The sequence below is a fragment of the Uloborus diversus genome, chromosome 1 (genome assembly GCF_026930045.1).
Source record: "Uloborus diversus isolate 005 chromosome 1, Udiv.v.3.1, whole genome shotgun sequence".
Lineage (NCBI taxonomy): Eukaryota > Metazoa > Arthropoda > Arachnida > Araneae > Uloboridae > Uloborus > Uloborus diversus.
Genome location: NC_072731.1, coordinates 55,989,961 through 56,014,852, shown reverse-complemented (window position 1 = coordinate 56,014,852; position 24,892 = coordinate 55,989,961). Strand labels below are relative to the sequence as shown.

Genomic DNA, 24,892 nt, shown 5'->3' with positions numbered 1-24,892 from the left:
CTAACCGACAGTTAGTTAAGAGGTTGAGAGTTGAAGTTAATTAACATAATTTAATGAAATATGAAATAATTTCAAACTTAGTAACAAACTAATTCTTTACTAATTAAAATTAATGACAAAAAGATAACATAAATGAATATTATAATAATCAATGCAAAAAAATTTAAAAGTTTTCAAATTTTGCAGCAACGGTAGCAACCTCTAAATTTTATTCAATTTTTATTTTTATGATATGTGAATTTTTTTTTCATCCAAAGGAACAAAATGAGAGGGTGCCTCATGAGAAAATAACATCTTCAAAAATAAGACGCACCCCAGTGGACAGTATATTACGCGACCGTATTGTTTTGGGAATAGCTGATAGAAGCATTCAGGAAAGATTGCTGCGAGAAACTAATTTATCCCTGCAAAAAAGCCATAGAGATATGTACAGAGCTGCAGAACTGTAGCAAACAGCAGTCTGATATTATACAAAGGAAAGAAGAAATTAATCTTCTGACGAGAGAAGACTGTACAGAAAAAGAAGGAAGAAATACGAAATTTCAATCATCACACAGTGCTTCGGGAAATAAACGAATCGGTCAACTCTTACTTGTTGCGTAAAAAGAGTGACTCTAGTTATTTGTGCAAGAAATGTGGCAGTCAACATTCATAAATTATTTTCAAATAAAAAAAGAACCGACTTCAAAAAACAAAGAGGAACTAAAAAGTAAAAAATAATTTTTCATACTTACATACGATTTCCTACCCAAATGTATAAATCAAATTTATTTTACAATTCTTGTACAAAAAATCAACAAAACAGCCAATTATAAAATAAACACTGATTTTAATTACTACACGATGGATTATATTAATACCTAACTAATTATATACGATCTCTTAATTTTAAATAACCATTTGAAGTCTTATATGAATATTATATTTGAATATATATTTATATTTGAAGTCTTATATAACTCATTTGAACTCTCTTATAAACTACTACCCCCCTAACGTAACTGACAACAGATCAAATCCTGAGTTAAACACTAATTTAACAAAACGCGAAAGTCTTTAAATCTAAAACTACTCAGTTACGTTAGGTAGTAGTTTATAGGAGGCCCCGACTTCAAATGGTTATTTAAAATTTAGAGATCGTATATAATTAGTTAGGTATTAAAATAATTCATCGTATAGTAATTAAAATCAGTGTTTATTTTATAATTGGGTGTTTAGTTGATTTTTGTACAGGAATCGAAAAATAAATTTGATTTATACATTTGGGTAGGAAATCGTATGTAAGTATGAAAAATTATTTTTTACTTTTTCGTTCCTCTTTGTTTTTTGAAGTCGGTTCTTATTTTATTTGAAAATAATTTTATATATGAAACATATATGAAAGCTGGTATTAAGTTGGTACAGGTAAAACCAAAAAACTCTTGAAAAGAGTCATTGGACGAGTCCAGATCGAAATTTAATTTTGATGTAATTTACTTCGATAAATACATTTTCTATTTATAATCAATCAAGTATCCATTCGTGTTCTTAGTTTGATCAATATGAATAACCAACTCAGTTTTAATTATTTGTTTTTTATCTAATGGGATAAGATTTTACTAGATAAATAGTTGGATTTTTAACATTTCCATTTTTCGAAAAGTTGTTGGGAGCATTAATGTTTCACAAATATTCGAAAAAGATTCATTGCTTGCGTTTTAATTTGTATTATGCATAGCCCTCTGATTTTTCTGTTCATTAATATGTAAAAAAAAAGAGTACGTATTATGCATTGATGTTATAACTAACTTGATTTTTCTGTGTATAGGGGGGGGGGCGGGAAACTTTCGCCCCGGGTGCCGTCAGCTCTTCGGATGGCCCTGCTTGTGTGTAATCTGTATATGGCATCTCCTATGATTTAACTGCAGACTCTTGCTCAGGCTTGTAACTGTTTATGGTTTGCTTTTAATAAATGTTCATGAAATGCAACACTTTCTAATCTATTTGATTTTACTCTGTATACTGCAGTTCTAAAATGATGTTTGCAGTAAATTACGTTGTTTGATTTTTTAATTTTTATTGTTCATGCATTCATCATAGTTTCTTGTTAAAAGTATGCTTAAAAAATTATTTGGAAAAATATTTTTTCCGCCGATTAATCGGCAAACTTTGGTCGATTATAAATAATCGGCAAAGTGACAGATTATGACCGATTAATCTGTACTGCCGATTAATCGGTGCGTCTCTAGTTAAAACTACGCCAAACTGTTGAATACTAGATGACGGAAGAGTGGGCAAATTGATTGTTTCTGTTGACAATAAATTGCATCAGTATTGAATGCGGAAAGAGAAATTAATGCATATAGTTCAAAAAATTCAATTTGGCTTTCTTCGAATGAATTGCACCCAAATGTATGACTGAGTAATTCTTTTAAATGATAATTCATTTTTAAACTCTTTCTCTTAGAAGAATTTAACCCAACTTGTCAACAAAAATCACATCAACAGTGCTTGATAATTCTTCAATTTCTACCTTACATGTGAGTCACGACTTATGAATTTCCAGCCAAGTTTCAAGCATTTTACAGGAAATATACGCAGCAGTATTGCACTAATCAAGCAATGTGTATAACTTTGAATAAACGTGGCATCTTTTAAGATTCATTTCAACCTCTATCTGGCAAGAGATAGGTTCATTGGTAAAACGTAAAAATACAATTAAGACAACACTTCATCGTTCTATTCTTAAACTCAACTACGCCACAAACGAAAGAAAAAGTACTCGAAATCTTTCGACAAATTACCTCTTTGTTTATCTTGCGAAGTAGGTTTTTTTTCTTATCAGGGTACAAACAAAAGCCGAAGACACAAACAGAGCTAATTAACGAGGCTTCCAAATCTGAAATGTGAGGACATATTGTCATGGTCTAATTGTATCTATAATTAGGAACGTTCTATGATAAGCCTTATCTTTTTAAAGCATGGGAAACTGTTTTAATGGAGCAACGATTATTTGCCAATATTTAACACAACAAAGTATATACTAAGAAGCAATTCCAGAGCTTAAATACGTTGCATTGCGGTGATTTAATTAACTACCGAAAGAGGTCAAACATTCCGTTCCACGTTTTCCCTTTGTGGTGACTTCAAACAGTTTATGGCGTAATGTAATTTCAAAAGAATAGAAAAGAAAATCACCTGTAAACACGATGAAGAATTACTGTTATTCACTAAGCTTTAAAGCGGGATACAAGTTACGGCATTTGTTTAACCTCTTTCAGCCGCCATTAGCCAGAGATTGCAGCACCTCCTATTGTTTATTTGAATTGAGAATATGCAATGTTTTCGAACGAGGGGGGGGGGGGAACGGGGGGGGGGGAGGGATGTGATGAGAATGGAATGATGCAAGGCCGAAATACATTAATAGCTAGTTCTAATTATAGACATGGGCGGTGTGGAGCAGCACTAATATTTACGTTATCTATTTGTTTCCTTTTGATTAGCGGACATTTTTCATCTGTGGGCGAGCACAAAACTCAACAAACTGCATCAACTGCGTTCTCACACTGCCCTGTCAATATCGCCCCTCCCCCCGTGCGTGTACCCTAAATTATTTTCATAAGAAAAGGGTTGTTTGGTGAGGACAGATGAGATGAAGAAAAAACGACGCGAGTTATGAAGTTCAATGTTTCACCCAGAAATTGGTTGAAAAATCTAACGGGGCCGTGGTGGCTTGATCGGTAAGGCGTTGGACTTGGGGCCAGAGGGTCTTGGGTTTACTCTTCGGTGGTCGAAGATCCACTGTCGTCATTAATGGTGACTGGGCGACGTTAAACATGCTCGTGGTCACAATGTCCTCCAAGTGAAACGGTATCTCTGGGGGTGCCAGACCAGAAAGTTATTCGGCTCCTGGCCTGGTTCTAAATTCTCGAACTGTCTATAGATGGCACCACCAGCTATTGTGTTGTCTTCTGAAGGCAAGGCGCCTGGCACGCAGTCCTTCATAGTTTGAGGGACCAGAGGTCCCTTTGATAGTTGAAAAATCTAGCAAAATTTAGCTGTAACAATCTTATTGGTGGAACTTATCACCAATGAGACTTATTTCTGGGTGAAACAAGAGGGAAGTTGAAGCTCATTTAAAAGAAGAAGCTGATTGTGAGGATGAGGGACGCACCGATGGGAGGCCACTGATCTCCCAAAGATTGTCTTATGTTCAGCAAAATTTGTCGGACGGCTCGGCAAATTTGGAGAATTGCAATATCGCAAATATGTAAAAACCCGAATGTCCCTTTCCATTAGATGTACTTATGTTAGGCGTACCCATATTTTATCATTCAATATAATTCGGAGTTCCACTCGGCAACTTGAGAATTTCCGTTTTCCCAAAAATTTGTTTAAGGCGCTCCAGGCATTGGCACCCATATAGGGGGGCAAGTGGGGGCTCAAGCCCGACCCTTAGAAATTAGAACTTCCTTGCTTTTAGTACTTTTTTTCTTTGCAAAAATGTAAAAACATTTCTTCTCCAGCCTTTGATGACTAATTTATTCAAAATATCAAATTCAATAACTCTAATCTGTAATGAAATCGGTTTCTATGGAAAAATTATCCAGCTAAAATGTGAGAACAATTTCTAAGCCCCCCCCCCTCCCTTAAAATATTGCATATGAGCGCTTATGACCCCAGGTGAAGCTTTTAAGTTGGCGGCAAAACGTCGAAAATTTAAGAATTGGATTCATCCATAAGATCACATCTTTTGCATTGGTAAACGAGCTTTCTTGTAACTCCGAAACACTTGTATGCAGCTTTTCTGCCAATTATTACATTTGTACGTTATTTTACATTCTTTTATTTTTCAAGCACAGAGGGATTTACTCAATTCTCATTGTAAAAGAATGTTCGGATTGTGTCGTAATGAGAGAGGGAGTTGACGAGTAGGGGTGGAGCCCGCAAATTTTATAGCAGAATTTTTTAGAACCAGTTCGAAGTTTTCCAGTAGGAGGAGGGGCAAAGGATACAGACTCGATGAGCATTTTGTTTAAGAAAAAAACTCGCAAATGTAAAAACATTAATTTTTCAAAGTCGGAGGGGGGCGGGGGTTGCATTTGACGGGTCGTAAAACCACTGTTTTTAGTACAATTTCCTTTCAGAACTTCACCCCACCCCACCAGGACGCATCTCACGAGTTTTATCCTAACAGTTCAGGATTAAAAAGAATGTTTTAAGTCTCTCTGCAAAAATGAAAAATTTCAAAATGAAACTCTTACTTAAAATGACAAAAAAAAAAAAAAAAAAAAAAAGAAAGAAAGAAAGAAAGAAAAAGAAAGGAAAAAAAAAGTTTTTTTTTTATAAAATAGTGTGTTATCCATATATGCAATTCGTTCCAGCCTCAAGTTCTTTGGGAGAGGGGTAATTGAAAGAAGCAAGAGTTGGCATTCAGTCAAGGATGAAAGGCTTCAAAATTTGTTGCGGACGAAGTAATAAGAGTGACATCCGCTAGAGGTACCGCAGCCATCCATTCCGACAATTTGCATATGCAATGGAAGGAGTCTTGATTTATTATGTACTTTTCTTTCCACATGATATGAATGATTTCATAACTGTCAACGCCGGAAAATAAATGCTTTTGAAAGATTGGAGCGACACGAATTTGAGTCTTCTTCTCGAAGCCGTCGTTGAGATTATTTTGTGGGCATTGCACGTGATCCCCCAAATCGCGCGTCAAAAATAATGTACACAGAGACGAGAAAAAAGTGAAAATGAACATTCAGCATTCATTTGAATTTAGACGGCTTGAATTCAAATTATGTTTTTTACAATCACGAATTGCGATAGGGCCCTACTCATCGGGTTTCTTGTTTCTACAAATGGAATGGAAATGGCCAAGAAATTTGCACCCGTCATTTTATGACGAGTGATTTTCTTATGTTTTGGTAATACGAGGCACATTCTTTAAAAAGAAATTGAGTATGATGGGGTAATAAATATAAAGATTTTATGGCCGATATCCACCAGTATACTTACCATAAAGATTATTTACAGCAGATAACCCGTTATGTATTTTTATTTCTTATCAATCTTCAATAATTTAATCAGGAAGTTTTATATTTAGACTAGCTGAGCTTTACTTAGTGCACCTCGAAAATAAAAGTTATGTCAAGTGACGCATGTTCAATAATCAGGCTTGAAAAAAAAATCAGTGAAATTTTGCGACAGATTGCGGAAAAATAACCAAAAAGGAACCATTTTAAGTCCCCCGATTGCAGGAAAGCCTCAAAACAAAAGCCAGAATTTTATTCTTCACATTCGAGAAAATAAATGGCAATAGATCTTCCTTCTCAATGATTTTCTTCACGCTGCAAATTTTAATAAAAACATTGTTGCGAAAAGTTGAGATGAAGCACTGAATAATAATTTGAATGGAGGAAAGCTTTCGAAAAATAGGGATTTTATGTCGAAATCTAAGTAGCACAATTAACAGTTTTTAATTGATATCTCCGCTAATTACTATCGGAGAATTATGTTAAGTAGCCAAACATCAAGACGGGAAAATAACGAATCCATCAATACCTGGTTCGATGGTCAGTTTACTGGCGTTCGGGAGAAGTAGCTCGGACTTAGATACATACATACACAGATACACACGCTCAGTTTTTAATTATATAAGATGAAGTTTTGCTAAGTTCATCTAAAGTGTTTTTTCCTGGAAAGAAAAAAATTTCATACTAAAATCTTTTTGAGTTTAGCCCTGAAAAACTAAGAATAAATTCAAACCACAGACAATTTGTAACTCTGATGATGAAAATTTCGCTCTCTAAATAAATGTTAAAATCAACCGTTATCATGGTAAGCTGAAAATTCAGAGCAACAACAACTTCGGTCAAGTGAGGATAGGAAGCAATTCACGATTGTTCAAAAATTAAAATAATTTAGGCTTAATTTTAATGAAACTTCTTTCCGCTCTCTTTGACGGGTTCAAAATCACCAATGGGTTACACTGGGAAAAAGCGAATTTTTTCAGTTAAGAGAACGTCAATAGCCCGAATTTCCGTAGTGAGTAGAGAAATTTCTGGAAAACTGGTAACTCGATTAATGGTTAGACAAAGTTAAGAAAATAATCACAGTACTCATTTTGTATCTGCGAAATTTAGGAAAATGGAAGATTTCATTTAACCTTCTTTCATACTCGCTTTTTTTAAAAATTAATGAATTTCGTTCCAAAGTTTTCATTCAATTCTTCTCTGTAAAAGAATTCTATAGCGTTTGAAGCAACAAAAAGTGCAGCTAATCTTAATATCGTTACATTTACGTTGATTGGAAAGCATTCAATAAAACTTAAAATTAAATTTGAGAAGAAGAAATATAGGCGGTATTTTGTAAAGGCTATCTGTACAAAGTTGTATAAGAGAGGGCGGGGCTAAAAGTTCCGCGGGTAAGTTGTTCCTTTTGAAATAGCTAAATGAAGAAAAAAAATAAATGTATTTTGTAAATCTTCTTTATTTTTATCTTTACTCTTTCTTATCTTATCTTACTAATAATAAAGCTGAAAGTCTCTCTGTCCGGAGGATGTCTGGATCTCTGTGACGCGCATAGCGCCTATACCGTTCGGCCGATTTTCATGAAATTTGGAATAAGTTAGTTTGTAGCATGGGGGTGTGCACCTCGAAGCGATTTTTCGAAAATTCGATGTGGTTCTTTTTCTATTCCAATTTTAAGAACAAAAATATCATAAGATGGACGAGTAAATTACGAAATTATCATAACGTGGAACCGTAACATGGGTACAAGCCAATTGGCGAGAAAATTCACCATACATTATTTGTAAATATACAGGCGAACCAAAAGACCTTTTAATTTTTCCATTACGGGCAAAGCCGTGCGGGTACCACTAGTACCTAATCAAATGGAATGTTGCAGCGCACTGATGGCAGTTATATTATTGGCCAGGCCAGTAGCGTCCGGTACATTAAAAGCTGAGCACGTGCATCACTGATCTACTTTTGAAAATATTTTCGTTTTTGAACTTTTTGGTCTTTCTCACGAAATTTAAATGATAGAGTTTAGTTCTTTGGTGTTTTTATAGAAACATCTGTTGTGCATTCTAAAATATTGCGCTGAAACGATTTACGTTTCGTTATCTAACTTAAAATTTAATTTTTCAAGGGCTTGTGCTTGTGAGGTAGTTGTTCCTTCTTTGTGGGGCAAGTTGCTCCGAGAAAAAACTAGCCCCAAGAAACTCCTTGCCCCTATTTATCTATAGCAGCAGTGCAGTAAATAAAAACACATAAATAAACATTATATGTATATATTCTGTTACTGTAAAAACTGTGTTACTAACTTCTAAGAAACATAAGACAGACCCATATTAGAGCAGATGACGGATACTAACTACACCAATAGAAATTTGTTTTCTTAAAAAAATTGCTTGATAGGGGAGCTATTGTCAGAAATTCGGGACTTACGCAAAGAATGGTAACAGATTTGACAACAAAGATGTACATTTAATAAAATGGTGAATTTCGAATTTTAAACTAAATTTGTTTTCTGGAAATTTTGTATTTTTCAAAGGCGTCTGTTATTATTTAAATTTGCATCGTAAAAAAATCAATTGACTTTTAAAACTTACAAGTTATTTTCTAATTTTAGTTTTTTAGCTGTAAGACATTATTTTTACATGTTTATTTTTATCCTTTAAAAATATTCTATTGTATTTTATTTAATACATTTTAAAAATTTGAAATCCTGACATGCTTTTGTACAAAGTTTTCACTAACCGAGATCCCCGGCATTCGAGGAACCTGCGGCCCCAGTTACTCGGATAAACGAAGTTCTACTGTACTATATACCGTTTCCATTAAAAAAAATCACGGTTTTTCATAGAAACTACCATATAATTTCTTTCATTTTGCATATTTTATAGGCTGAAAAATAAATCTATTATTTCGCAAATAGGTTCCAAAATCAAAATTATTCTTTCAGGTGCGCCTTACACATTTGAAAATAAAAATAAAAAATGCTAATTATTGATTCCATCATAGAAGAATTAGCGAACAAATCATTATAATACGGTCCCTTGAATTCGAAACCAGTGAGATAAATGTATTCTGCAACTCTAGGCCTCTGAATCCAGTAATACTTCCTTAGCAAACAAAAATGCTTTTATTCAAAATATGCTGTATGTGTTTTGTGTTTTTTTTAATTAACTACGAAAAAAAGGCAAAAGGTGAATTAAAAAGTTATAAACAAAATAGTGAAATTAATTTAGCCTTTTGGGGGAGAGGGGAACGTGCCCTCTGCCCCCCCCCCCTAAAATCCGCTACTGTCCAGGTTGTACAAATTAATAAAAGTACGGTTTAAACAAAATAACCGAAAAATTGAGCCAGGGTACATAAAGAAACTACTGTACGCAGTAAAAATTGTATTTTGAATTTCAAGAAAATAAAACACAAAACTGAAGAACAAAATTTTATAAATGCGTAACAAAAATACAAAAAATGGCCTACAAAGATTCATTATTGCACTAAATTGCATTTTATTTATATAGTGTACACTTAAACGGCTCTCTTGATTAATCGACATCCAGTTAACTAGGGTATATATTACTGAAAGGTTACTGTATTGAATTCCTACTAACATGGTCAATACAAAATCAATCACGTGACTTGAGGTCTTGGGTTCACGCATGAAAGTTCACTCCCTCCATTTTATCTCTCCTCAGTGGCGCAAACTGAACGAATTTTGGCTAAGTATCGACTTTTATTGCATTCACCATTACGAGTCGAGGATTGTATACATTAGTCGGTAAACTTGATAAACATGGCTAAATATTCAATAATTTATCACATTTACCAATTTTAGAGGGGATTGTGAACAATCACCGGGGATTATACAAAATCACCGGATTTATCACATTTATCGTAACAGATATATATATTCGATATCGGTTTCAAATTTTTAGCATATATCATAACCATTTTTTAAGTATTCATCAAATAACATGTATGTACATTTTTTCTTCAAACTGCACGATTTCTGTAAATAAGCAAAACAGACAGGATGTACCTTGAGTTTTCGAGGAAAAAAGCACCGCTTAGAGTTTCTATAGTACATTATATGCATTACAATTAGTTTTTACGTATCTGCATAGCAATGAAGTATAAAATCAAGCTAAATGACCCGAAAATTCCTATCAAACGCACAAAAAAACTTTGTTACAGCCAAGGAATTTTGCAATTGAAAAAAATGTTAAAAAAAAAAAAAACATAGCATTGAGTTAGTCTGTCGAAATTTTGTCTAACATTGTGAATTCAAGAAGAAAAAGCTACATACTGCATTCACTATTTTTTTTCTCGAATTAGAAATTGAAAATCTTTTTCAAAGTACATTTATTAAAGAAAACCAACATATTTAGCAGAATATGCTTAACATTTTATTTTTCAGTTTAATGAAATACGGTGTATTAAAATTTTCTGACGAATCAATGTTTAATGTAGGGCTTCCGTGTTGTGATTCATAACTCAGAAACACCGGTCTAATAAATACCCTAAATAATCCATTATTTTTTCAATATGGCTCTTCAATTTCATCAGGGAAAAATGTAAAACAAATTACGCATTCAGCAAAAATTCCGCTTTACAATTGAGGGAGTTTTAAAAAGCAAAATGTTCCACTTACTTTGCTTAACCCAAAGAACTTCAAAAAACCACGTGCTCTTATGTCACCGAATCCGCTCTAACTGTTAGTTTTCCCCAGGATCACACCAGCTTCTTTTCTTTTAAAGAAGTTAATCAAAAAACTGCGTACAGCACCCACACCTGGTCTAAAATAAGAGACATCGTCTGTGTGCAGAGCCCTTGCTGCTCGAGCTCTAATTTTAGAACTTCAACTCTCCCACCGTATCCTTCGCAAACCGTGGTGATTGTATCGGCAAGTTTTTCAGTTCTGCAGAAATCCTGGTTTCGTAGGAAAAGGATCGATTTGGGTGATCTGTTTTGAAATAGTGATCATGCAAAAATATAGTGTATTTTCAATGCAAAGAAAAATCGCGTTTTTTTTTTTTTTTTTTTTTTTGTAATCTGATTTATAATAACAGTAAGGGCTGATTTATGAAATATAGAAATGTACGACAAATGCAAGTTTATTTTAACTACCTATAATAAAATTAAATGAATTCAATAAGTTCTAAGAATAATTCATGCATATCCAGTGGAAAAGTTTGGGGGTTTATCGCTATGTATTTTTGGGGGTAACTTTGTCTACGCAAAATTTTTTGTATGTGTGTCTTCGGATCACTCTTTGGGGCCCTTTTACGGGGGAAGGGGGGAGGGGGGCTCACAACTGCAACGTTTTCAACATAGCAATCCGTAAATCGATGACTTAGGCCACAAATCGCACTCCGGTAATATAAGTGTGCTTATAAAATGTATTTATTTTGTTATGCTTTTTATTTTTACATCTTGTTTTTTCTTGAAAACGATTAAATGGGCGATTCTCGAAAAAATGTTCCGTGCGTAACGCTAAGTTTTTATTTTATTCAAGTAACTATTAATTAAATATGGGACTAACTGTTATGCTTTGATAGTATATTAAAAAGTGTATCATTCCCCAGCAGCATTATTTTTTGAAGGTTTTGGTTAGCTGCGAAAAATAAAAAACTTAGCGTTATACGCACGGGACATTTTTTCGAGAATCGACCAAATACTTATTTATTTACTTATTTATTTATTTTGTTAAAAACACATATCGCATCCCGGCAAAGGAAAGCGACACAGCTCAAAACTTGGGAAAAACCGCTCTAGCTATTGGTTTAAAAACTAAATTTTACACTCTGCCTTTCCACAAAACTCGCAGAAGATAGCTTAAATATAACTGGTGCGGGGTGGTGTGAAAACAAAGAATCAAAAGTGACACAACATTAAAATTTCGTAATTTAGAAGAAATATTTTCGAACTTAAAGTATGCACTATTAATTTAAGCAACAAAAACTAACCAGTACACATCACATTATAATTGTTTACGCGCATTGTAATATTTGAGACCAAATCACTTCACACTCTTATTGCGTAGACTTTGATTTTCTCCCCATTGCTGCTTTTTAGAGTTGTGTCATTTTCCTTGCTGGGGTGTGATATATATATTAGTTGCACGTTTAAAAGGTGCTACTACTTTATTTGTTCGTTTATTAATTTTTTACGCATCTGTTTTTTCTTATATGTAACATATTTTGTTTTTAGAAATGAGCTTAAAATGTTAAAAAAGTATGTTTCATATAATTTGCAGTCTTGTCTAATGGGGTTGTTTCCATCAGTCAAAAGTACTACTATTTGTCACTAAAGTTGATAGAATGAGAAAAAAAAAAAAAAAAACAGGGAGTGAAAAAAAACTTTTATTTTCAAAACGTTTAATTTTTAATTAATTTTTTTTAATGCCGGATTTTTCAAATAAGGCATGGTCTTTATGACGTTACAAGTGATAAACTACTCCACAGGCACACAGTGGGGCAGCCTAATGTTAATTTTGGACATTGGGCAGAAAATTAAACCATTTAGTTTTGAATTTTTACTGTTGTATTGATAAACTAAGAACATATTCCCACTAATCTTATTAGTTTTTAACATTATTACCCGAAGATAATACCTTGAATTCGAAGAATTAACTAGCTACTTCGTTAGAAGACAATTTAGTAAACAATAAATAAATTGTTTAAGAACTGTTAAAATTTAATAGTGTGATGTGCTGGGCTTTATGCACTCCTAATAAATAAGAAAAACACCCATAAACGTTTCTTAGAAAATACGAAAGTTTCGGAGATAATTTTCAAAGTATTTTGAATGTATTTTTGAATTACGAAAATCGCTAACAAACGCTAACAAAACTATTATATCCCAAGCATTGTAGAGAGTTTCAGCTTTCATAATCCGGTTTCAGTTTTTGCCTAAACCTGCCTATTCAAAAGATATTGAAAATTAAAGAAAAGTAAATATTTTACTACGAGGACGACGAAACGAATACGAAATGAACGTTGCACGGAACGTATTATTTACGTTGGTTTTTTCACTTCAATCAAGTAAACATGTTTACAGTTTTCAGTTTGTTTACTTTTTATTGCAAATTATTTCAATTAAGTACTTCGAGGAATCAGTTTCATTGTGTCATTTGTCGACTGTGGGACAAAATCATATGAGATGCTTGGAAGCATGGTTTCGTTTGCTTATTTCGGGGACTACAAAAATTGGTACTATTTTGAGTTATAAGTGACAGCAGACGAAAAAGACACAATAATCTCCCAAAAATACTTCTCATAAATTGTATGTACGCAATACCAAACCCATCACAAAATGAGTAAAAATGAAAACAAGGAGCAAGCATATTTTGAAAAGATCAAAATATTATACATGTACATCAAGAAAAGTGTTTTTCTTCAAAAAGCAAACGTTTGTCCTTAATAAACATCTAATTTCTTTTATTACATTCTATATTAGGAGAACTTACAGCAAGCTATTTACTTTTTAGAGCATTAAAAGCTATTTACTTTTGATTTTAGTCCAGCAAGTTGTCTAAAAAACAAAAGTAAACACTTTTTAATTTAAATATCCATTTAATACTTCACCAGATTTATACAAAATAAATTCTGAAGGAATTATCATGCCTAAAAATTTCTTCTTTTATTCTGAAGTATCATCGTCAGAATCCCCGAGTTCAGCTATCCAATATCCGAAAGTAATCAGTGACGCTTCGGATGACTTGCATTTAACTATGGTGGATGGCAAAATTTGCAACTACTTAACGGAACTACTATTGCAACTACTTCCTCGATGCGTTGTTATATTTTCGACGCGCTACCTAAAGAAATGAATAATTTAAGTGTGGTGAACAAAAAAGAAATTAAAGAAGACCATTTTCGTTTTGGTTTATCACCTCTGTATTGTTGGATACGTTGTTTTGAATGCCTCATACACATTGCTTATAGGCTTGACTTCAAAGAGTGAAGTGCGAAGTCACCTGTCCACAAAGAATTTTTACAACAAAGAAAGGCAAGAATACAAAACGACTTTAAATCTAAGCTGGGGTTGATGGTAGATTATGTAAAACAAAGCCATGGAACATCCAACGACGGAAATACGTCACGAAAGTTCTTTGCGAATGCAGAATTATCAGCTTCCATAACCGGAATAAATCTAGACATGATAAAACGATTTTCAACGATTTTGCAAGTTATTTCATCTGGATTCACGATTAAATTTAAAAAATTTGAAATATATATGAAAGAGACAGCTCAGATGTATGTGAATTTATATGGTTGGTATTTTATGCCCGTTACAGTGCATAAATTACTTATACATGGACCCGAAATAGCTAAATATGCTATAGTACCAATCGGTCAACTCTCCGAAGACGCTCAAGAGACAAATCATAAGTATTTTCGATCGTATAGGGAACTGCATTCAAGGAAAACGTCCAGAATAGATTACAATGGAGACGTTTTTAATAATTTATTAATAAATTCTGATCCTCTTATCTCAAATTTGCGTCCAAAGATTTGCAGTTTGCACTACGAAATGTCACAACAAGTGAAGAATTTGCTTGAAGATGATGGAATGGAAATTGGCTAAAATACTGTTACATATTCTTTAAAAATTGTTTTTAAATGTTAATTAAATATTTTATTTTGCACTAATGACTTAGTATTTAATTATCTTTACATTTTAAATAACAAAATATTATCACATTTTTAAGTAGAAATTGGTTTTACTGAAATGTCCAAGCTCTCCGTACACTTGCCCCACTGTGAGGCACCCTGAATGCTTACGCTTGCTGTCTACCGCGTTTCCAGATTATGATAATTGAGAAGCGAATTAAATATTGCGCTCTACGCTTGCTATCAACCATACATAACGCCAGTACATACTCACATAATGCAAGTACATGTGAGTGAAGAAGCGATTTAAATATTTCGCTCTGCGCTAATGGCATCAGTGAATAACATTTTTCATCACTTGTGATGTCATGTGCAGGAGCGTAAAAAATGAAATTGAATCTCCGCACCGATTAAAATAATCGTTAAAGAATATTAAACTTTGTCAAATTATTTTTATAATGATCAAGTACTATGGTTTTCGGAATGCTCTTTCAGCAAAAAAATATTTTTTTAATTTTAAAAACGACCCCATTAAGAGAATATTGATCAGATGCTAGAAATTCGGTATTAGTGTACGGAAAAGTAGACTCGTTTAGTTCTGGACGGAACTTCTTGTTTCAACCGAGAGAAAAATCAGTTAAGATTAAAAAAATGTGGGGTCATTCTCACAAAAACGGTCATTTTCATGTTCCTGTAATAATTTACGAATGATTTATGATTCATACACATTTTTAGGGACTAAAATACTTTTCAGGATAGAGTTTAACAAAATCATGAAAAGTAAAATTTCTATATTTTATTTTTTATGCCTTTAATGCAAGTTTATTTCTTTAATCTATATATATAAAAACGAATGTTTGTATGTCATCCATGAACTCAAAAAACTACCCGGCAGATTTGGCTGAAACTTTCACCGTTTGTTATTTTTGGTACTGGGAATGTTTATAGACCAGTTCGAAAAAAATCCGATCGATAGTTCCTTTTCTATTCCAATTTAAGTCACAATACATTGGATAAATACGAATAAAATTATCGGCTGCAGAAATTAATTCGCGTGAAAGATCTCATTGATAAGAAGTTAGCTGTTGCCATTTTTCTTGAGTTTCAACAAATAAATTCTTTCTTTATTGTTTTATGGCTTTTCAAGCAACGGGGGGGATTTAAAACTTTTTCTATTTGATATTTTTAGCGAATGATTGATCTTGCAAACTGCGTGAGTACAAAATTTGAGTATAGTCACGGCTTCACTTGATACCTGGACCGATTATTATGAAAATTGCTATATATGTGTATTTTTCCACGAAGAAGGTGCATAATATGCTCATTGAAGCCACTCGCCACCAGGTGGCACTGCAGAGTAGCAACTTCTGCCCCGTTCAACCATTGTCATGAAAATCAGTATAATGATGTATTTTTTTGTTGGCGTAGCAAAGCGCGTCGGGTACAGCTAGTGTTTAATAAAATATGTCGAAAAATTCTGTAATTTGTCAGTTATTCATATATCTATGGTTTAATGCAAAAATATGGAAAATGACCTTTTTGCCAGAATTGGGCACATGTATGAGTTGGAGGAAAGTCAGCTAACCAATTTAAAACAAGGCCGTCTCAAGGGGTGGGATGCCATGAAATCGCCCCGGGAACCACGAAATGAAGGGGCGCCGGAAGGCGCCCCTCATTTCGACGAACCTCGACGACATTCACAAGAAAGGAGGAAAATGCTAGGGATCAACCGATGGCATTTTTTGGCCGATGGGCCGATGTCGATTGTTCAAAGATGGCCAATGGCCGATTGTTTTCCTCCAAATGGCCGATAAAAACGCAGTTTTAGATGCCATTTGAGGATGTTTTGGAGCGGAGAGGTCCTAGGCCGGACATTTGAGAAAATTGAAGTTTTAAAAACATGGTTGTACACCATCTTTGGTGACGTTCATAGAAGTAACGGAATTCTTGGATTTTCTATGGTATTTTTTTTGGAAACGAAAGCTAGAAAAAACACAATTATGGACAGTCTTCGATAATATTAGGAAAAGGAGGGTTCTACGACTTTCCCGTAGAAAATTATCGAAGCTGAAGGAGCTAATAACACAGTCATAAACCATTTTTGATGTCATTAGGGGAAGGAATACGGATTTTTTTTTTTTTTTTTTAATTGCTCCTAAATGCAATTTTATACCATTTTTTTTTCTTTTTGTGTTAATGAAATGGAGGTCCGTGTTACATATAAGTTTTCATGCTTGTGTGTGTGTGTGCATGTGTAAATCAGGATGCATAGTAATTGGTATGTACTAAAAGTCAATCTCTCCCCCCCCCTCCCAAGAATATTTTGATTCGCCCTTGTTTAAGTCTTGACAATTTTAAAGAACTTTACTTATGAACTGCTATGAAATTCAGACGGCTTCAGTGTGTGTAAGGAAACAGGGTCGACGAGAGGCCATGTCAGTCTAGTCGGAAACTAGGGACGTGTCCCTTGAAGGGGCTCAGTTCTGAATCAGAGTAATGAAAATTTGACAAGTTTTATGGCAGGGGTGGGGGGTGGCAACTAAACTGACACGGGTCCTGCCTTGACTCTCGGCTGCTCTGCAAGGAAATAATACTGAATCATCAATAGTTTCGAAATACAAATTCTAAATATTTTTAATAACTTTCCTTAAATGAGTGAATATGCATCTGGAAAAAAAACAGGGACTAAGGAACTTTAACAATCTGGGGCAGACAGCGACAAATGACGTGTGCCCATTCGTTTGAGCACTAATGCCGACAAAATATAGGCATTCATTCATTCATCCTGCTCCAGATTAGAGGAAAGACGTGTCAGACGATAGACAAGGTACCCGATTGGATGCTTGCCAGCTGCTTCCAACCGAAATTGTAAATCAAAAATAATGGATTAACAGTCGTTGCCTTTGTTCGATTACCAAATGAATGTTTTCGAAAAGCTTTTTTTTTCCTACAGAACTTGGAAAAACGATAGGTAAGATTAAATAAAATTAACTTAGTTATAATGTAGAAAACGTTGAAATTGCTTGTGTATTTATGAATTTTGAGATATATTTTCACTTTTATTTTATTTTTTACATAGCAATTTATTTGTGTTATTTTCAAAGAGTGATTTTAAGTAATATGCACTCATAAAATTTTTATGATTTAAATATTAACTTTATGAAAGGCTAGCTTTCATAATACCTGCACATTCTTCAACTAGATTCTTTGCAGCGTAAGGTGGGATACAAACATGGGCGCCGTTGGGGGGGGGGGGGGGCAGAGTGGACCTCGAGTCTCCTTCTAGATATTGGTACTGTCAATATATTTTTTTTATATAAAGATTGAACAAATCATCATTCAAAACATTTCAACATACGCTATTAATGAATGATCGTTTTTAAAGTTTTTAAATTTTCTTTTTCTTCATTTTTTTTTTTAATTTTAATCTGCAATGGTTTTTTTTTTTTGCTTTTATAATCATAACAATGAATTTTAGGTAAAAAATTTCCCCCTGTCTTCTGAAGAAAAAAAAAATATAATTCGCTTAAAACGTTAAAAACCCGTCAAATTTAAACAAAGAAAATTTTCACGAATGTAACTTTCTTTTAATTCTTTAAACAAAAGAAGAAGAAATAATTTTTATTATTTAAATAAAAGCCATAAAGCATAGGGTCTGGTGGGGGAAAGTGGTCGATGGGGTAAAGTGGTCATACGTCAAATAAATGACTATAGCTTGGAAATAAATGTTCGAATGAATGGGAAAATTTTATTTTAGGTTCGGGGAGTTAGAAACTACATTTTGAATACAAAATTTCAAAACCTGGCAAAATTTTATTTGGTAAAAAAAATGTTTTGTGTAAATATGAAAATTTTAAAAATCTAAACACCTCTTTTAACTTCTTTGGGAAATTTTGTTTGTTAGAATTATGAACAGATTGACGGCACAGGAAGCTTCCTACATGTCTTAAGATCGTTTACTCATTAGCAGTTAGCTGAATATATATTTTAGATCATGTTTTAGAACAATTTCAGTAAGATGGGGTAAAGTGGTCATAATATTAGGCTTAACGAATATTGTTCTTCTAATGTCACTTAAGAGTTATGTATAAGGCAGATATGAATTAAATATTAATTTCACTTAATATGTATTGTTTTTACCGTAAATGAGGTTAAATATATGAGTATATACGTATGCACACGCATATACTCGGTAGGCACGTATACAAACGTATTCACATAAATGCACCAATAAATACGTATATGGGTATCTGCGATATGGGTATTTTTTATCTATGCAGATATACATTAGACTGTACAAGTATATACTTGCTTTTACTCGTATGTATACGAACACTTATATACTCAGGTAGACACGTATATACACGTACGCACTCGAGTAGATACTTACATACAAGCATATGACATACAAGTATACAGTAGGGTGGAACAAAAAAAACAAAGTTTTTATTTTCGAATCGTAATAGTGCGGAAAAGTTGCGATTGGTGAAGACTTACGAAACAAAACAAAGATTTTTAAAATCGGATAATATCTTCCGATCCCGCAACGAGCCTGAATATTTGAAAAAATGGAAAATTTCGTGTTTTCTTAGTGATTTTTCAAAAATTTTGTTTTATGTTTCTTTTTAAGGCTCTAAGACGGAAAAGTTACGATTGGTGAAACCTTCAGAAATAAAAAAAAAAATTGAAATCGAATAATACCTTCTGATCCGGAACCAAGCCTAAAAAATCGAAAAAGTTGAGAATTTCAGGATTTTTCCGAATTTTTAACATTTTTTGATCAATGTACTTTTTCAGGCTACAGAACGGAGAAGTTACGTTTAGTAAAGACTTCAAAGCGAAAAAAAAATATCTTTTTGAAATAAAACAATATCTTCCGATCGCGCAACGAACCTACATGTTTGAAAAAATGTAAACTTTAAGCCCTTTTTCAGCTTTTTTTTTCTTTTAGTTTAACGATCCTCATAAGTTCGGTATGAAATACTAATGGAAGAACGTTTGTTTATAAAACAAATGTGATATTTTAGTACTAGAGCCTGCCTGTAAATTGTTCACATGGCCCTTTAATCCCGCGATACTCATATTTGTTTATGCCGCTTAGTACAGTGTATGCATCTAATACGCCCCATTAGCGAAATAAAGAACCGCAAAAATTTCACAGACGGTGCCATTCATGTTTACAGAACAACTCAAACCTGTCGATACTTACCTGACAATCTAAAACAAGTAATTTACCCTGTCATTGAAAGAAACTCTTTCTTTGCGCATCCCGAAAACTTTTTAATGGCAATGGTGTTTGATGAAAGGAGGCACATAAGAGAACTTTAAAAACGTCTTAAAAGCCAGAGAATCTGTTTCTAAAGGCAAAAGCATTAGAAACTTTGTCATTCCATCTCTAAATTTCGAAGCAGAAGGTTACACAGAGATTATTAATTGGAACGCGACAAAGCTATCTTCTCCACCTTTTCTTCGAAAAGTTCCTAACAAAGACATTGAAAATCTTATTGCAACAGGCACTATACCCGACTGGGATATGAAACTATTCCCCTGCCGTACGCAAGCTGTCGAAAGATGTGTGAGCTAGTGACGGAGGCTTCACTCAAAGTGTGTGGATTTAAATCAAGAGATGGCTACTTAAGAGCAACATTGAAATCCAGATCAATTATGCCCGAATTTTCCAAAAAATCTGATTATAAATTAGCTTCAACAACTAACACTTAAAACAATAAGACTTGTATACTGGATTGTAAATTTGGTAAATATTTTATAACGTTTTATTATTTGAAAATGTTTCATTGTTGTAAAGAATAGTAGTTTTGCATAGTCAAGAAATAAATTAATGTTTATGTGTAATATAGGGTTTTTAAAAAGGCTTTTCCCTGTAACACCGGGAAAAAAAAACAACAAGAACAATTTTATTTTCAATCACTAAGAATAGATGAAATTCTCCCTTTTTTTACTTTTCATGCTTGTTCCTGGATCAGAAGGTATTATTTGATTTCAATATGTTTTTTTAAATTTCTGAAGGCTTCACCAATCGTAACTTTTCCGTCTTAGAGTATTAAAAAGAAACGTTGGAGAAAATTTTTTAAAAAATCTCTAAGAACACATGAAATTTTCCATTTTTTCAAATTTTTAGGCTCGTTGCGGGATCGGAAGATATTAACCGATTTTAAAAATTTTTGTTTTGTTTTGTAAGTCTTCACTAATTGCAACTTTTCTGCACTATTACAATTCGAAAATAAAAACTTTGTTTTTTTCGTTCCACCCTAGTATACAGGGTTAGTTTAAACTCTTGGGAAAATTTTTACCAGTTGTAGAGAGGGGAGGATAAGAAGCAAGAATCACAAGGAACATATGGTCACAAACACAATGCTGACGCGCTACATGCACGCAAAGCCAAAGACTGATGGATGCCAAACAGGTCACAAATTTGTTACATTAAGACAATTTTGCACAACATTTTAGATTGTAAGAAGGTTTTAAAGCGATTGAAGAAATTTGCGGCCTGCAGTTGTAATGCATGCGTCGCAATCACAAAGCACTCTCTGTTTTAATAACGAGACTTTTGAAAAACTTTCATCCGTCGCTGCGCCTTTGTTGCGATGCGTGTATTAGAACTACTACGGGCCGTAACTTTTAAAAAGTGCTCTAAATATTTCTTAAAAACTAAATTTTGAGTAAAATCATCTTTGTGTAAAAAATTTGTGTCCTGTTTTGCATCCATCAGTTTCTGGCTTTGTGTGCATGTAGCGCGTCAACAACCATAAACTCCTTATTATTCTTTGCTTTTTATCCTCACCTCTCATACCCCTTAGATTTTTGCTCAAGAGCTTGGATTCACTCTGCAGGCATACATGTATGTAAGCGTATATACTCGTGGATACATATATGTACTGGTTGACGAGTATGTACGGACACATAAATGTACGTATATACGTTTTTTCAGGTATATAATTGTGTTTACACGTATACATACCTATATACTCGTGCTTCCAAATATACGTGTATATACGTGAGTAGACACGTACAAACACGCACTGGATGCATCCACGAATTAACTCGTGTATACCCGTATATACATTTATGTACAGTTATGTATATACCCACAAGTACACTTGTACATATATGCGTATATACGTCTACTATACATGTATATACTCATGTATGCACGGTATCTACTCATATATGAACGTAATTACTCATGTTTACACGACACGTATATAATCGTGAATACACGCATATATTAGTGCATATACTTGTAACCATAAAAATAACTGAAATATACAAATATTAGGGTTATTTAATACGGTTTTGCATTTATTTTTAACTATGACCACTTTACCCCATGCTATGACCACTTTCCCCCATCCCATGGGGTAAAGTGGTCATAAATACAAAGGGAAAAGAAAGTGTTATAAAACTAATTAAATCAATATTTTTTTTTCTAAACTTCAATGTACTGTGTTCTTTAATAATGCAATGTAAAATAACAACAAAAAAAGTTGAGGTGTTTAAACTATTTGTTGTATTTATTATCCACCAAAGTTGAAAACCTACGATTTTATGACCACTTTACCCCACCAGACCCTATACATTTTCTTAGTCCCCATTTAAAATTATGTATATGAGCGCCTATGGATAAAACGTAGGAACTTTATAAGAGTGGAGAGGATGGCCGAATGAAATATATTTTGATTTAACTTTTGCAATGATTTTCATTATTACATTTTTTTTTATTTTAATCAATGAAGTAATTCATTGTCATGCAACTTTTTCCCATATGAGGCAGTGAGAAGCAAAGGGATGTAAGAGGTAAAATTAAAAATTTGGAGATAACTAGTACAAATGGTAGGTGAACACCTCCTCCATCTTAGGGCAAGAGATGGTACTAGTAGCCCTGATAGGTGTTGCTGTACAGCATGATTTAGAAAACAAAATCTATGAAAGCGTGCCTAGGAAGATATCTTTTAACGCGTTTTACTCAAAACTTGAAACTGTCCACTTACATCCCTTTGCTTCTCTTCCCTGTTAGTGAGCAAATTTTCAATCCCAGATCGATGAAAATAAATTACTTGTGCATAAAAATTCAAAATAACCGGAAGTGGCATTTTGGATTTTGGATATCAAATAAATGTTCACATTTTTCGTTACGTAGCGACTGGAATAAAGGGAACTCAGATTGTGAATAGCGCTACAAGTAGCGACTCTACTGTAGTAGCTACCTTTTTTAGTAGTTTGTAGTGTAGCACACTACTTTTTTTAAAAAGTAGTGTAGCGAGTAGTTCGGTACAAAAAAAAATACTCTGTAGCGATTTCTGGAAACTACTTTTCAATAAACTTTAAAAAAAAAGAAAGAAAGAAAGAATCAAGGTTCAAACGAATTTGACTGTTCCAAACTTTACACAAGTAGGAGGATGTGGAGCAAAGTGAAATGGTGAAATATTGTAGTAACATATGTAGTCTATTCCAGTTGAGAAAAAATTACCTCTGAAAATCAAAGCATATGATAATACAAGCAATTTTCAAAAAAGGATACAACAAAATATTACAATTTGACGAGTAAGACAAAAATTATTTTGATATAATCAAATGATTAAAGTTCTTGTTATTAATATTTTAAATAGTAATTGGGATCTTCTTATATTCGTTGCAGTATTTATTTTGTTAATATTTAGCTTATTTGTATTTTTAATATTTTTCACAATTAGTCAAGCGCAGGCGGGGCGAAGTGGATGGGGTACAGTAAAATAGTTAGTTCATTTCGTTTACTTATTCAATAATTTACTAAGTCACTTACGTATTCGTTTAATAACTAATTTATTAAATGAATAATTGATAATCCACTTATTAATTCATTCTTTCATTCATTTTTCTTATTCATTCACACTATATTATTCACTCATTTATTTTCCCTCATGTATTAATGAAGAAAATAATCATTTTATTAGTTTATTGTTTCATTATCTTTTTATTTATGAAAAAATCCTTTTATTTGCTCACTATTCTGTTCAAAAATATTTCTCCCACTCGAATAGAAAATATTTCATTTTTCACTTTGCTTCATAAAAAAAGTGAAAATTTTTTCCACCTTTTTCCTTAAAGTCGCAATTTTACTGCTAAAAATAATGTTTTAATGCAAGTTTCATTTTTAAATACAATGTTCTTTTTTTTATATATTGTAATTTTTTGAAACACATTTCCAATTTGTTTACTTTGAAGAAGCTCATTCATCTTTACTATTTCGTTTTGCCCAATAATCCCCTGCATCAGCGGATGCAATCAGAAATAAGACTCATAAAAATATGAACCGATATTCCTAAAGAAATAAAAAAATAGCAAGTTACCTTATACCTTTCCTAATGATATCCAGGAGTGAAATAGTTCTTGGTGAAAAACTTTTGACCATGCTTGGCCACCAAAAATGTATTTAAATAATAGCCCAGTCAATAAAGGTTTCGTGTCGCAACTAATTTAGGGAAAGCTAAATTTTTGCAGGTTGTTAGTACATAAAGTATACACTAAAAAAATACAAAGTCCCGACCCCCACCCCTCTTGCTTCCCCCCACCCCCTCCAAAACATTGCCAGAGCAGTACTACAGTACTATGATTATACGCATTTCGTGTTGCAACTACTTAACAGAAAGCTGAGTTTTAGCAGGATGTTAGTACATAATGTATTCTTGAAAAAAGTACAAAGTTCCGATCCCCATCTCTCTTGCTTTCCTCCCCACCCCCTCCGAAACATTGCAAAAGCAGTAGTATGGTAATTTTCTATTCGTGTCACAACTAATTTGGGGAAAGCGGATGTTTTTCAAGATGTTAGTACAAAAAGTATACACTAAAATAAGACAAAGTCCCGACCCCCCACACCTCTTTCTTCCCCCCTCCCCCCCCCCCTTCTGAAACATTGCAAGAGCAGTACTATGATTATATGCTTTTCGTGTCCCAACTAAATAGGGGAAAGCTGATTTTTTTTTCAAGATGTTAGTATACAAAGTATACACTAAAAAAACACAAATTCCCTACCCCTATTGCTCCCCCCCCCGGCCCCGTCCGAAACATTGCAAGAGCAGTATTTTGATTATACGCTTATAGCTCGAAAACTAATGATGATACCGGAGTATTCCTTTTTTTATATCACTTCTTACAATACTATAAACCAGTATTGTCCAACCTACGGCCCACGGGTCACATCCGGGCCATGAAACTGATCAGTGAGAACCGTTGTTTTGCGAAATGTTACAACTCGAGGACTATGTTTGTTGCAACTGGTTT

At 33.4% G+C, this 24,892-nt stretch overlaps 2 protein-coding genes across 2 annotated transcripts in view; one reads left to right on the top strand and one right to left on the bottom strand.

Annotated features, from left to right (window-relative positions):
* LOC129229769 (smoothelin-like) overlaps window positions 1-10,775 on the bottom strand; it is a 112,557-nt gene extending 101,782 nt beyond the window's left edge. Inside the window, exon 1 of the mRNA XM_054864151.1 lies at window positions 10,651-10,775. The gene's annotated coding sequence lies outside the window, so the exon portion shown is untranslated. The remainder of the gene's footprint in view (window positions 1-10,650) is intronic.
* LOC129221436 (lysophospholipase D GDPD1-like) overlaps window positions 1-24,892 on the top strand; it is a 97,217-nt gene that overhangs the window by 8,479 nt on the left and 63,846 nt on the right. The gene's annotated exons all lie outside the window — the stretch shown is intronic.